A 14,968-nucleotide genomic window follows, 5' to 3' on the forward strand; every position below is an offset into this window, starting at 1 on the left:
TAGGTAAAAAATAATCTAATGATATAAATTTATTTCAAAATTATTTTTATCAGTGACGTAACAGAGCAGCACACATGTATATCCTATTTTCAAACCTTTAATGCAGTAGTGTTTCTTGAACTGTAGGTGTGCCAATGGACTACTTGCTAATTCATTTATTGCTGTCACACCTTTTTTGGTTACTGTGTGAAACGATCTTTGATAATCCGTGGGAAATGATTGTTTAAGCTCGGGTTAGTGCTCTTAGCCGCGCCCATGTATTGGCAGCCTCTGCAATGGCTAGTCATAGCTTAAGGGTTGACTTCAAACCAGATTATTGATAGAAACTATGAAGTCTGAAAGGCTTATTTGATTTTGTGGGTAGTGAGAGTCTCCTCGTCTGTTACGTGATGCGTTGACTGCTTCCCACTCATCTCCCATCTGGCGCTGTGTTATCCTGACCTTCACAACCAGTGGCAAGAAATATTCATTTCATTCCTGAGAACTGCCCAGTGCACTCTCTCATTAGTCAAATTAGAACCATGCACACAACTGAGGAACGCCCAAATACGTCAACTCTTTGAGGTTGAATTTCTCCGGTTTCTGAGTAATTCTTGTGTAACAGGACACAGTAGGCTACGTTAGAAAACAATCTTGTAATATGACCACCAATAAGAATGTTGCTTATCAATACTTTTCACACAAAATAATTATTCCACAATGCATATTTCTATTTTTGGATGAAGATTAATTAAGCATTCTTCCTAAACATATATCATGCAGGGTCACTCTCCAACCAGCAAAGCAGCAAGCCTTTTGTGTGTATACTTTTTCCTTGGTATACAAGGCCGAGGATAATCCATTGTCCACGTAGTTTAGTCCGTTGTTTATCATATGTTTTAGATGCTTCTGAAGGATTCATTCGACCGGCCTTACTGTATCTACTGCTTCCCACTTTTTATATCTAACCTCTGGTGCTATCTTGTCCTGACTCTCATTTCAGCAGTCTACAAATATCATGCAGCAACTTAAATGTCTAAAAGGTTTGCCATGTTCATTTGGTACTGAATTACATAAGAAAAGGTTATAAAGATAATAAAATTTCCTAATTGCTGACTTGTGGAAAGACAAATATTTTTGAGCTTACGTCTTAGTGATGAGGTTACCTTCCTGTTGTGGAGAGAGCATAGCTCTGAGCTAAGCAGTTAGTGATGAGGTTAACTTTAATTTGTGTAGTGACACATGGCCGTGATCTCACCAGTTAGTGACAAGGTTACCTTCCGTTTGTGGAGAGACACATTGCCCTGTGCTAAATAATTAGTGAAGAGACTCATGTCTAGAGACACATGGTCCTGAACCAGCCATTTTTGCCACTCCTCCACGGTCTTCATAATTATAGACTTGACCGTATTAAAATACCAAATTGATGAATCTGATTGTCTGCTGTCTAAGACGAACTTCCGTTCAGTCCAGAATACACTGACTGACTCCTCCACGGCTATTCTGTCACGCCCGATTAACACACATCATTCTGAAATTTTTATTTTGTTCAGTTATTCATTTTTTTATAATGCATTTCATATAGTTGCTTAAACATCAAATCGAGAAGTACTCTGTCATTCAAACACTAAGTCATTTATAAATATTGGACGTAGGCTTTAGGAGAGAGAATTTGATCCTATTATGTTGAATGCTAGGATGTGAAAAATATCCATTATATCCCATTTTTCATAGTAGAATATTCATGTCTGCTTTTTGTTATTCTGCTTCTTTAGTGTTAGTCCTGCCTGGTGGATGATCCGCTGTCGTGATTCATTGTCTCCAGTTAGGTTTCGGGCCATGTTTGTATGTATTCTCGGCTTTCGTGTCGTTGTGCACTGTATCTTTCCTTTGCTGTCTTGTTCGTGCCTTGCGCTTCTTTTCACAGACTTCCTGTGTATACGCTGACTTTAACTATATATCGTCCTCTGCACGCAACACATTCCCAAACCTGCGCACATGGCTTTCCTCAATTTTCTTCTGGATCGGTGCAACGCCAAAACATTTCATAATAGCATCATTTGGAATGTGATTCAGTCTAGAAATGCCAGCATTCCTAATAAGCATCTTCGTATCAATGACGCTTAATTTGAGATCTACTTCTTTTGTAGCTGGCCAGCATTTATTGCCGTAGGAAACGACAAGGCAGATAACAGTTTTGTAGATCTTAGGTTTCAGATGGCCCTTCATCTGACGGTCGCAACGCGCCCGTTGTTATTCTCCATTTCAGCCTGGCTTTTTATATCCTTAAGGTGACTTCATCAGTAAGTCGCCATCATCAGAGATTGTGGACCCAAATATCTCTACTTGTGCTGTATTTTCACCGGCAACACGCACGGTTTCATCTTCTCGACTATGTCTTCTTTTTGTTGAGGGCGGGACATATTGCGCCAGTCGATTATTCCAATCTTCTGTTTGACGCGGATATCAAACTTATTCTCTGCAGACAAAATGGCGCCATTAACTTAGAGAAGTGTCCATGGTGTTGGCTTGTGCAGGTCTGATGTAATGGTGTCCATCTCAAGAATGAACAGCAGTGATGATAAGGCACGGCCTTGGTGGACTCCTACCGTTCTATGGAAGTCTTCAGACGCTCCTGCGGCAGCTTGAACGTAACTCCTTGGTTCTATATAGAGCAATTGTGCCCCCTTAATAATGTGCTCTGGAATGCCATATTCTTGTAGCGCTGACCAGGTAAGGTCATGAGGTACCTGATGAAGGACTTCTCAAGGTCCAGAAAGTCGAGATGATTGTTATTATTCTTTTCACTATGTCTAACAACTAAGAGTCTTGCAGCGTGGATTGCTCCTGTTGTGCCAAAATTTTACACCAATCTAGCTTGGCTCGTGTTGAGTTTGGCTAAATCGCCAATCCTTTTGTCGAGGATTTGTTCGAAAATTGTCATTGTGTGGCTCACAAGTCTGATCGGGCGATGATTAGAAGAATAGGCAGGATTTCACTTATTTCTGAATCGATATTCCGTTACCCATCTGTTGGTTTTTGACCTTCTTTGATGATCAGGTTGAAAAGCTCATTCTAGCCACACTCTGCATCCCGTAGTTGAGAGAAACGAAACTCTGCTGGAAGATCATCGGTGCCAGTGGCTTTACCTGGTTTCATTTTCTTCAGCATAGCCTGGACCTCAGTGATGACATTATCCTTCGTTGGACCTTCAGCAGCAGAGGTGTATTGGATATGTAGATACTGAAATTCCAAGATGGAAATTTTGTCAAAGTAGTTCCGCCAGTGTTCTCGCACTTCCTTCCAGTCGAGTAGCAAATCATCTGTTTCCTCTCTGAAGCTGTAAAAACGTTGGCTTCCGTTTTTCGTTGCCTTGATTTGACTAGCCTTTAAATATCCCGCTCGTCTTCTGGCGTACCAAATTTCACCTGCATACCGGTGTGCTCTTGCTATGGCAGTAACCTCCTTCACATTACTTTTGGCTGCTTTGTAGGCGTTCCAACGGGTAAGAACCGCGTGGTACAGCTGTTCCTTCAACGGTACTGCATCCTTAACATCGTCATTCCGAAGCCACGTGTCATAGATAAACCTTCGTCGTCGTCGCCCCGACTTAGTTGTTCCAAGAACAGAGCATGCGGTGTCTTTCAGTTTAGTCCGGCTCACTTCAACTATGGTCATTTGTGGCACTGCAACTTTCGCAACAACATCGACCTCCTCCTTCAGGCGCCACTATTTGATTGTTTGGTCCATTTCCTGCGAATTTTTGGGATCATGGTGACTTTACCCGCAGCTTACAGGTGACTGGTCGATGTTGCATTATAACGGTTCCGTAAGGAACAACTGTTGTCTCTAGAACATCTTTGAGATTCCTTCATCTCACAAGATGAATATCGCGCTTTTGTACTATTTGTTCGCGATGTTTTGTTTCTACTTAATTGGGAATTTTTTGGCCGTCGTCGTTCTTCTGTCCATACCCAAGTATTCCATGGGCTGTGTGGTATTCCTTTCTCCATCCGACGTGCCCATCAGGTTTCCGTGCTCAGCCCAGTTTATGCAGCGTTGCACTGAAAAATTGGAATTTCCTTCTGTCCCCAACGTAGACGAGTTACATCAAGCGATTGTCACACTTCTTCGTGTTCTTTTGCACATAAGTGATAAACTTGTCCCCACTCCAACTTTTCTTCTGCACCTTACAGATGCCTACATGCCTTCTCTCAAGGGCTGTGGCTAATTCGCTACTTCGTCCAGACTTAGTAAAGTGATGCGATACAGGATGGGATAATTCGCTTGTTTAGCCGTCACAGCCCGTGCGATGGTAACCCTTGCATACCTTTCACGCTGACTGGGCCCTGCCAACGCGCGCCCCTTCCAGGGGACGCCCTAACCTTTGTTTCCGATTCCATGAGACTTTGCCATAATGTTGTGATGGTGTTTTTTTACGGGCAGCTTGTTAGGAAACATTTTAGAGCTAATGACAGCAGGTAGTTACGCCGCTCCGCAGATGGAGAACAGACGTCTTTTGCATCCGCTCCTCTGGAGGAGGAATGCTACGCTACTTTCTGCATCAACTTCCATAAAGGTAGAGTACCTCTTCTGCCAACTGTTCCGTATCGAAAGTGGTCCCTTTGATGTTAGCCAGACTTCTGGTCGGTGAAAAGGCTTCCGCAGCGCCAAATAGTTCCCTAGATTTGTTACTTGTTCCTGAAGTCAGGAGCTTTCTTCAGTTTGGTTAGATATTCTGGTGAACTGACTTGATGAATAAAAATTTTTGCCCTGTATAAATATGGAAAATATATCACAGGTTGTATGTTATTCGGGTTCGTTACCAACTCTTATGTTTCGTACGTAGATGGCTATGAATAGTTATTGTTCTCAGTGGTGTATGTAGCAAAATAATAATTATTTAATATGATATTGATATCTTATTGCACTGTGTACTTAGTAACTTTGTTCGAGTTCATTCCACTGCTGATAAGTTTGCATAATATGTGTGATGTTGAAGATGGATCCAAGAAAACTGTTGGCGATACTGGCTGCAACAGCGTGTTCACTGTTCAGTATTCATAATGGCTGCCAGCTGTGAGCAAGGCGTGTGTGATGTTGTGACGCATGAGTCCCCTGTGAAATACTTTAAAGCTAACAAAAGTGGAGAAAAATAAAGTAGAAAATCTAAACCAAATTGTTTTAAACGTTTACAGTAGCCTACGAGATTAGAATCCACTGTGGATTGTGGAAGACGTGAAGAAGACCGCGCAGCTGATCGGCGTTTTTGTGTACAGTGTTTACGCCGCTCGCTTGGAATTTTAACTCCACGGAAAATCCAAGTCTCCAGCGAAAGATCGATGTGTCAGCTGAGCACTCGCCGTAAATAAAACAGGAAGGGCCTTAACACGGTATGGGAATATGATCCTTGGCGTATTCGATGATAATAATAATAATAATAATAATAATAATAATGTGTACTTTATATTCGTAATCGCCCTCTACCTGCAGAAATGTTGTCATCAGAGGATCATGTGTTCTTTTTTACCTTCCGAATGACGAGACTACAATATTTCAAACATTCCTGGGAGCATTGTATTCTGCAATCCCACTCTGCTTTTTAACTGTGAGAAACTGACACGGACAGTCTCCATTGCCTCACACAAATTGCATTATGAAATAAAAATAAACCTTGCTTCTCTTGCCTCGGTATTCGTCAGTAATCTGTAGATTTTACATGGTCAGTAAAGGAATAAATAGGTATGGGACGTAATCAAGGCACAGCTGTGTGAAAGGAAGTGATTTCGTTTGATGCTTCACTATTTCAGAATGAAGTACTGTACTTGTCAGATGGACGCACGGCGTTAATGATAACCTGGTTGTGGCGGAGATGGAGAACGGTGACGAGACTGGAAGGGGGAACAGGGGACGTGCTCACATGCGGAAGGATACTTTTCCTAAGCTCGTGACTTGAATTTCAGTATAGTTCTTGGAGTATATTCATCAATACAGAATGAAAAACTAATTGAGAACCTGATAATTCACTTGTCACAAAAATCACATAATCACGTAAAGAAGAATTGCCACAGAATATTGTACCTTTTGCTTGGTATGATATGCAACAATATGTATGACATTAAAACCACTGTCGTATTCTCTGCCCGCTGTTGCCTTGTGGTGGCAATATTAATATTTTGTGTGGTGTTCAAGTGGTCTAGTCTGTCGTATCTGGAATCAATGACCCCGTTTCATTTGTCCACGTGGTCGAGCCTCCTAATACTTTACTTGTGAGGAAGTCATGCTTTCCACCGGCCCATGTGAATTGGGAAATATCACTTCATCTTACGATGTATTTTGGCCTGCGTGATCGCCTTTTCCTACGAGCTTGCTTAAGGGAATCTCACCCTTAACCAAGAAATTTGTATTTCTGGCTCTTCCTTCCTAGAATGTCTCGAACTACTCTGCGGTGGGGAGACATGCACAAACTAGGATGCTGCCCAACGATGTTATCATTCCACTAAAAATAATCACTTTTTCTTTGAAGTTCTTGAAATAAAAGGAATCTCTTTCCTTCCTTTACAAAGTAGGAATATCCACTGCGGTGCAGTTCAATGTCCTGTAATCTTTATTTTTAGCTCAAGCCTTGATTTTTGTGCTCCTTTTAGCTGTAGTGTTAGAGGAACTCTTGTCAAGGGCGTGACAGCCAGCATTTGGGTTCAAATATTTCATTATATCAGCAAATTGTTATAAAACGCTGCTACCAAAGCCATATTCCTTGTCGCCATCATAATATCTAACACAGCAGTATCTGGAGGTGAAACTGAAAGCTGTAATCTGCACGTTATCTTTCAGCTTTTCGAGGATTTTATCTGGATTAGTGGTTTCCATGCTGCTGTTAAAGACAGTAACTAAGACGTAGAATGATGTAGTACATGGTAGTAAGTATGAACTTCCTTGTTCTTACTACCGTCCGTCTATATGTATGTCGACTGTGTTTGGTTGCACATCCAAGCTATGTGTTTATAGTTAACTGCACACTCTGACGTAGTCGAATGCGGCAATGATATGGTAACAATGTACAAATACAATGCGTATGTTTGCGCGACTGTTATTAATATTTATAAATGATTTCCCATTGTTCAGTAGATCTTGCTGACAGTCGGAAAACCATGTTCTCAACTTTATTAATATCTCCAACATTGAGATTCTCTCTCGAACAACCTCAAGGTCAAGGGCTTTTCTACAAAAATGATTACTCGCCTGCCACAAACCGCAGAGTACTTTTTGAACAAGATGAAATCCCCAAAGCATACTCTGTCCTTCGTGTTCGAGAACAGACATACGAATTTCAATAGGTAAATGTTTGGCGGATTACAGAGTTTGTGTTTCTCCTTTCAGGCTGAACCACTTATTCTCATGCATTCAGTCAATGGAATTGTCTTTGAGATTACACGTTCCTAAATCGTCAGATGTTTCTTGCGCGTGATATCGTGATTCGAGACAAAAGACTCAACACATTCTCGTAAAAAGCGAGACCTTTTCGAATTTACGAGTACACTCTGAATTTGACCTCAAGATGACTTTTAACCCCAGGAAAGTGATATTCATGAGTAACAAGCTCTCTGTATGTGATATATGTCAGTGGAATCTTCAGTAGTAGCATTTCGCCAATGTGAGAATTGTAGTGGAGTTGACTGTTGATCTGTTGGCAACATCGTTTTAATTTTTTCGCTGTAGATCGAGACCCGAGGTGAGCTACGCAGAACATCAACCTCCGGATGGTGGAGCACCTTGTTTCAGGAGCAGTCCTCGTGACATATCCTTCAGCCAGAAGCCACACAGTTGCAATGTCTGTAGCAAGTCCTTCAGCCAGGAAGACAGTCTAACAGCCCAAATTTGGACTCATACAGGCAAGAAGCCATACTGGTGCTATATCTGTAGCAAGACATTGTGCCAGAAAAGCAGTCTAACATCCCACATGCGGACTCACACAGGCGAGAAGCCATACTGTTGTAATATCTGTAGCAAGTCCTTCAGCGAGAAAAGCCACCTGACAATCCACATCCGGACTCACACAAGCGAGAAGCCATACTCTTGCTATATCTGTAGCAAGTCCTTCAGCACGAAAAGCAGTCTAACATCCCACATGCGGACTCACACAGGCGAGAAGCTACTCTGGTGCAATATCTGCAGCAAGTCCTTCAGCAATAAAAGCAGTCTAACAGACCATATGCGTACTCACACAGGCGAGAAGCCATACTGTTGCAATGTATGTAGGAAGACCTTCAGTCAGAATAGCAGTGTAACAGTCCACAGGCGGACTCACAAAGGAGAGAAGCCATACTGCTGCAATGTCTGTAGGAAGACCTTCAGTCAGAAGGGCAGTCTAACAGCCCACATGCGGACTCACACAGGCGAGAAGCCATACTGGTGCAATGTCTGTAGGAAGACCTTCAGTCAGAAGGGCAATCTAACATCCCACATGCGGACTCACAAAGGCGAAAAGCCGTACTGATGCAATGTCTGTGGCCAGTCCTTCAGCCAGAAAGTGAATATAACAGCCCACATACGGACTCACGCAGGCGAGAAGCTACCTTGCTGCAATGTCTGTGGAAAATCATTCAGCACGAAAGCGTACTTAGCAGCTCACGTGCGGACTCACACGGACGAGAAGCCACACTTGTAGAGTGTCGGTGTCAAATCTTTCAGCATTGAAGCGTCCTAGCAGTGCACGTGCGGACTCACACAGGCGAGAAGCCAAACTAATGCAATTTTTATGGTAAATCCTTCAGCCAGAAAGGCAGTCGTACAGTTAACCAGTTCACACAGAAGAGGTAATACTTCAGCATTAAAGCGTATCTAGCAGCTCGCGTGCGGAATCACGCAGGCAAGAGTTCCTAATGCTGCAATGCCTGTGGCTAATTCCTTAGACAGGAAGGCAGTCGAACGGATTACTTTAAGAATCACAGGTGAGAAGCCACACTGTTGCAGTTTCTGTATTCAAGTTTTCACCGATAGAAATGCACTCTCGAAACACATGCGAACTCACACTGACGAGAATCCTCACAGATGCAATGTCCGTGACAAATCCTTCAGCGTCAAACTCAATCTAATAGTACTCATGTGGTCTCAAACCGGCGAAAAGCCAATCAGCTGCAATATTTACGGCAAATCCTTCAGCAGAAAGGCGATCTAACATTTCATATTCGAACGCTTTGAGACGAGAAGCCACTCTGCTGCAATATTTACGGCAAATCCTTCAGCAGAATGTCGATCTAACCATTCACATGCGTACTCATACAGGCAAGGGCCATACCTATCTAATGTCTGTGACAAACCCTACAGCCAGAATGTCAGTGTAACAGCTCACATGCGAACGAATATGGGTTTGAAGGCAAACGCGTGCTCAGTAATGCTATAAATTGTTCAGAGTATCATGTAACTTAACCCGTTGATTTGGCGATGCGTCGAGATCCGTGGCTACAAGTCTCTTGCTCGGAGATTATAATTATCTTCAAAAATACTTGCCTGCAGAGGTTTATTTCTTTTTACAGCAGCGTATTCTGGATGAGTCTGCCCTGTGATGGGAATTTTTCAACCATGCTCTCACAATCCCAATGTGTGATCAACGATTTGCATCATAAAGAACGCCACATACGTCCGGGCAAGAACGACCTAAAGCCCAATAACCACGCGGTGAAGCTTGGATGAAATAATGTTGCTGTAGAAGGTATTTCTGTAGATCATGATACGCAATAGACCTCTCGCATCACACTTAAGAACTGTGACACTGAGTTCCTGGGTTCTTTCTTGACGACTGGCGTGTGTGTTTACTGCGAGTTACACAACATCTATTATCGCACGCATGTGTTCCATAATACGGACGTATTTGATTATGTTCTTCCAAACTACAGAGACCAGCGTTCTATTTAATTCTTTTCCGCTAAAATATTTTAAAGGAATCACCGGTTCCCACCTTCAGAGGAATGCCATTTACGGGTCAAGATAAACGAAATTGTTGAAATTTAGTGGGGAGGATAGTGATCTTTATGAATTAAGGTTTGCCGAAGTATAATTCCCAGGTGACAGGAATTTACCTGGAACAAGTACTGCAGGCTCGAATATACAGGGTTCGAGCCAAGCTGATGCGATTGTTTAGCAGTCGCGGAAGAGATAACACGTGTTCGGTCCATTTCAAGTAGGAACCTTTTCAGGGACAGCTGTGACGATAATACTGATAATAGTCCAACCAGTGTACATTCATCAATCTTGACCCAAAGTGGCCTAAAGAAAATCCTGCTTAGATCCAATATTCCATCGTGATGTAGTGGGAGAGACATTAGGGAAAACAAAACCGAGCGCAATATTTCAATTTTTTGATGAAGAGGAATGACAAAACATAACTGTACAGACAAAAGATGCCCAGCAGAAAATCACACATAAAACTCAGTTTAGTAAAAAAACGAAGGAGGAGATATTAAGACCGGTTCCGGACAAATAACAACGAAATAAAGATTCTTATAGCCATACAGTTGTCACAGGGGATTGTATAGAAAACTAAATTAGGACGTTATATTTCTCGCAAACGCTTATTGGCTACTCCTATTTTCTATGAGCTGATGACACAGAAGATATTTTTCCTCGCCAGGCTGAGTGGCTCAGGCGGTTGAGACGCTGGCCACCCTTCTGGTCCGAACTTGTCAGGTTCGTTCCTTGCTCAGTCGGGTGGTATTAGACGGTGGTCTAATAAATCAGTCTCGTGGCGGTAGATTTACTGACATGCAAAGGAAATCCTGCGGGACTAGATTCTGACACCTCAGCGTCTCCGAAAACTTGTAGTGTAGCGCAATTAGTGACAATTATGAATTGCAGGTCTATAAACTGGCTGCCTCAGAAGCGCTAACGATCATAACAGAAACTTACCTGAGTATTATTTATTCCATTTTAAATCTTTTAATTAATTGAAAACCTTGTTAGTCCAGAATTTACATACATATAAAAGTTTATTTCCAGGCAGAGATTGTTAGAAAACTACGTAAAATATTTAGGTATAAGTTACTGTATAACCGAATAATAACATAATACATAATCGAAAGTCAGAGCTTTGCTATTGGGAAGAAACGAACTTGGTATCACAGTGTGAAAGCACTTTGTACCTTCTTGCCCAGAGTATTGAAAAATAGAAGGATTATTCAAAAGCTAAATACACTGTATTCAATTAAATATTTCTCTTGTGGCCCGTATATTGTTCATTTTAGTCTAAGATTGTTTAAAAGCAAGTACTTAAATAATTTCTTCTATCAGGGAATTCATTCCCGACCTGGGAGTGAGCCGGTGTGTACCGAGGTCCCCACATAAGTTGCATGATTCTCTGAACATGTTGTAGCATTACTGAGTACGCGTTTGCCTTCACGACCGTCTTCGGTCGCATGTTATAGTGGTGCATTCGACCACCGGACTGAGCGAGGATAGATCCTGCCGAGCTAGGATCAGAAGGGCGGCCAAAGCCTCAATCGTCTCAACCACTCAGCCTGGAGAGGATAAAATCCCTTCTGTGTCATAAGCTGATAGGAAATAGCAGTTGTCAACAAGCAACTGTGAGAAATATAATGCCATAATTCAGTTTTCTGTTCGATCTCTTGCGGCAACAGTATGCCCATAAGAATCTTTATTTCGATTATATGTCCGGACCCGGTCTTGATTTTGTGACTGCTAAATATTCGCATCAGCTACGCCCGAACCCTGTACATTCGAGCCTGCAGTACTTGTCACTTACGAACTCCACTTCACTATGATCACCATCCTCTCCACTAAATTTCAACAATTCGTTTACCATGACCCGCAAATCGTCATCTTCCTACAGTGGGGACCGTTGATTCCATCTAGGCATTTTAGCGGAAAGACGTAAGAAGAGAAATTGAATAGAACCCGAGTCTCTGCAGTTTGGAAGAAAATTATGAATTGTGCCTCTATTACAGAACACATGCGTGCGATAATATATGTTGTGTAACTCGCAGCAAACACGCATTCAGGTCGTGAAGAGTGAACCCAAGAACTGAAGGTCACAGTTCCAAAGTGCCATCCGAGAGATCTGTTCAGTACCATGATCTCCAGAAATACCTTCTACAGCAATATTGTTTCATCCAAAGGACGATTAGGCGATGAGCTAAAGCTTCAGCGCGAGGCTACTGGGCTCGAGGACGTTCTTGTACGGACGTAAGTTGCGTTCTTTATGATGCAACTCGTGGGTTACACGTTGCAATTTGAAGAACATAGTTGAAAAAATCCACATCATAGGACAGAATCATCCAGAATACGCTGCTGAAAAAGAAATAAAACTCTGCAAGCGGGTAACTGAGGGAGGAATAATTTAATTCAGCGAGTTTATTCGCGTTCCCCACCGAGCAGGTGACTTGTAGCCGCGGATCACGACGCAACGCCAACCCAACATGTGAACCACATATGACGTCATCGGTGCAGTTGTTTTTCCATCTCAAATTTTCCATACAACAGACCATGCTTCAGGCTTGATCTTGTGCAGTCAAGTGAGCGAACTTTATCTTCCCGTTTTTCCCTCTTGCCTGCATCTAGACTGTGTACGAGTTGATCTGCAATTTCATCATTACTAACCTCAACAGGGATCAATACATCATCACAAATTCATATTACTAGCCGCACATCAAGGACTCACTAACATCAAAGTAGATTCATATTACTAGCCTCACATCAAGGACTCACTAACATCATCGCAGATTCATATTACTAGCCCCACATCAAGGACTCGCTAACATCAATGTAGATTCATATTACTAGCCTCACATGAAGGACTCACTAACATATGTATCCTACACAGTTACAGTTGATGATGAGTAGACATCGGATTTGTATGCAAATGCCGACATGTAGAGCTCCAAAACCGATAAGGAGGTGAGTTTGAAGGCGAAGTGCGACCAATTAATGAGATCAATAATGCATGTATATACATTTTCGAATATACACTGACTGACAGAGCAAATGCAACACCAAGAAGGAGTGGTCAGAACTTTATGCCAATTGCAGGGTAGACTGACGTCACTGAGGTATGCTCATGATGTGAAATGCGCCGCTGTGCTGCGCACGTAGCGAACGATAAATGGGACACGGCGTTGGCGAATGGCCCACTTCGTACCGTGATTTCTCAGCCGACAGTCATTGTAGAACGTGTTGTCGTGTGCCACAGGACACGTGTATAGCTAAGAATGCCAGGCCGCCGTCAACGGAGGCATTTCCAGCAGACAGACGACTTTACGAGGGGTATGGTGATCGGGCTGAGAAGGGCAGGTTGGTCGCTTCGTCAAATCGCAGCCTATACCCATAGGGATGTGTCCACGGTGCAGCGCCTGTGGCGAAGATGGTTGGCGCAGGGACATGTGGCACGTGCGAGGGGTCCAGGCGCAGCCCGAGTGACGTCAGCACGTGAGGATCGGCGCATCCGCCGCCAAGCGGTGGCAGCCCCGCACGCCACGTCAACCGCCATTCTTCAGCATGTGCAAGACACCCTGGCTGTTCCAATATCGACCAGAACAATTTCCCGTCGATTGGTTGAAGGAGGCCTGCACTCCGGGCGTCCGCTCAGAAGACTACCATTGACTCCACAGCATAGACATGCACTCCCGGCATGGTGCCGGGCTAGAGCGACTTGGATGAGGGAATGGCGGAACGTCGTGTTCTCCGATGAGTCACGCTTCTGTTCTGTCAGTGATAGTCACCGCAGACGAGTGTGGCGTCGGCGTGGAGAAAGGTCAAATCCGGCAGTAACTGTGGAGCGCCCTACCGCTAGACAACGCGGCATCATGGTTTGGGGCGCTATTGCGTATGATTCCACGTCACCTCTAGTGCGTAATCAAGGCACGTTAAATGCCCACCGCTACGTGCAGCATGTGCTGCGGCCGGTGGCACTCCCGTACCTTCAGGGGCTGCCCAATGCTCTGTTTGAGCAGGATAATGCCCGCCCACACACTGCTCGCATCTCCCAACAGGCTCTACGAGGTGTACAGATGTTTCCGTGGCCAGCGTACTCTCCGGATCTCTCACCAATCGAACACGTATGGGATCTCATTGGACGCCGTTTGCAAACTCTGCCCCACCCTCCTACGGACGACCAACTGTGGCAAATGGTTGACAGAGAATGGAGAACCATCCCTCAGGACACCATCCGCACTCTTATTGACACTGTACCTCGACGTGTTTCTGCGTGCATCGCCGCTCGCGGTGGTCCTACATCCTACTGAGTCGATGCCGTGCGCATTGTGTAACCTGCATATCGGTTTGAAATAAACATCAATTATTCATCCGTGCCGTCTCTGTTTTTTCCCCAACTTTCATCCCTTTCGAACTACTCCTCCTTGGTGTTGCATTGTCACTGTCAGTCAGTCAGTGTATTTGAGATCATGCGTACATTTCAAATTTCGTATTTATTGTGCATGTTTTCGTTTTCTGTTATGCATATATTAATCTGTTTTAAAGCAATCTTAAAAAATATTGAATAGTTAATACCGTGAACACTTTCGTCAATGAAACCGTTGAAAGGGAACAGGCACCTATCAAGAAACACTTTCAAATCATACCAGAATCAGTGACGAAGCTAAAAGCAAGTGGATTGAGTCTTGGAGAACGTGAAGTGTGAAATGAAAGGTTTCCCAGTAAATCTCGGATAAAGAGGATCTACCAGAATGTTTAACAACCTACATTCGCTTCCGAATTCAAGTACTCTCCTGTCACATCAGTAGTATAAGTGGATGGTTCGGGCGCCACCGCCACCGCAGGCCCTCCGCAGAGGCATCCTCCACATCCACAGGCTCTCCGCAGAGGCCTCTGCCGCCTCCACCTCCACACGCTCTCGAGAGAGGCCTCCGCCGAATTGACTGTGCTCGCTAAGAGCGCGAGCTAACCCCACATTAGCCATCTCGGAGGGGCTAACCTAACTTTTCATGCGTAAGGGAGCTAGACTAACCTTATGGAGGAGCAT

This window comes from Anabrus simplex, chromosome 10 (genome assembly GCF_040414725.1).
Source record: "Anabrus simplex isolate iqAnaSimp1 chromosome 10, ASM4041472v1, whole genome shotgun sequence".
In the NCBI taxonomy this organism is placed as follows: domain Eukaryota; kingdom Metazoa; phylum Arthropoda; class Insecta; order Orthoptera; family Tettigoniidae; genus Anabrus; species Anabrus simplex.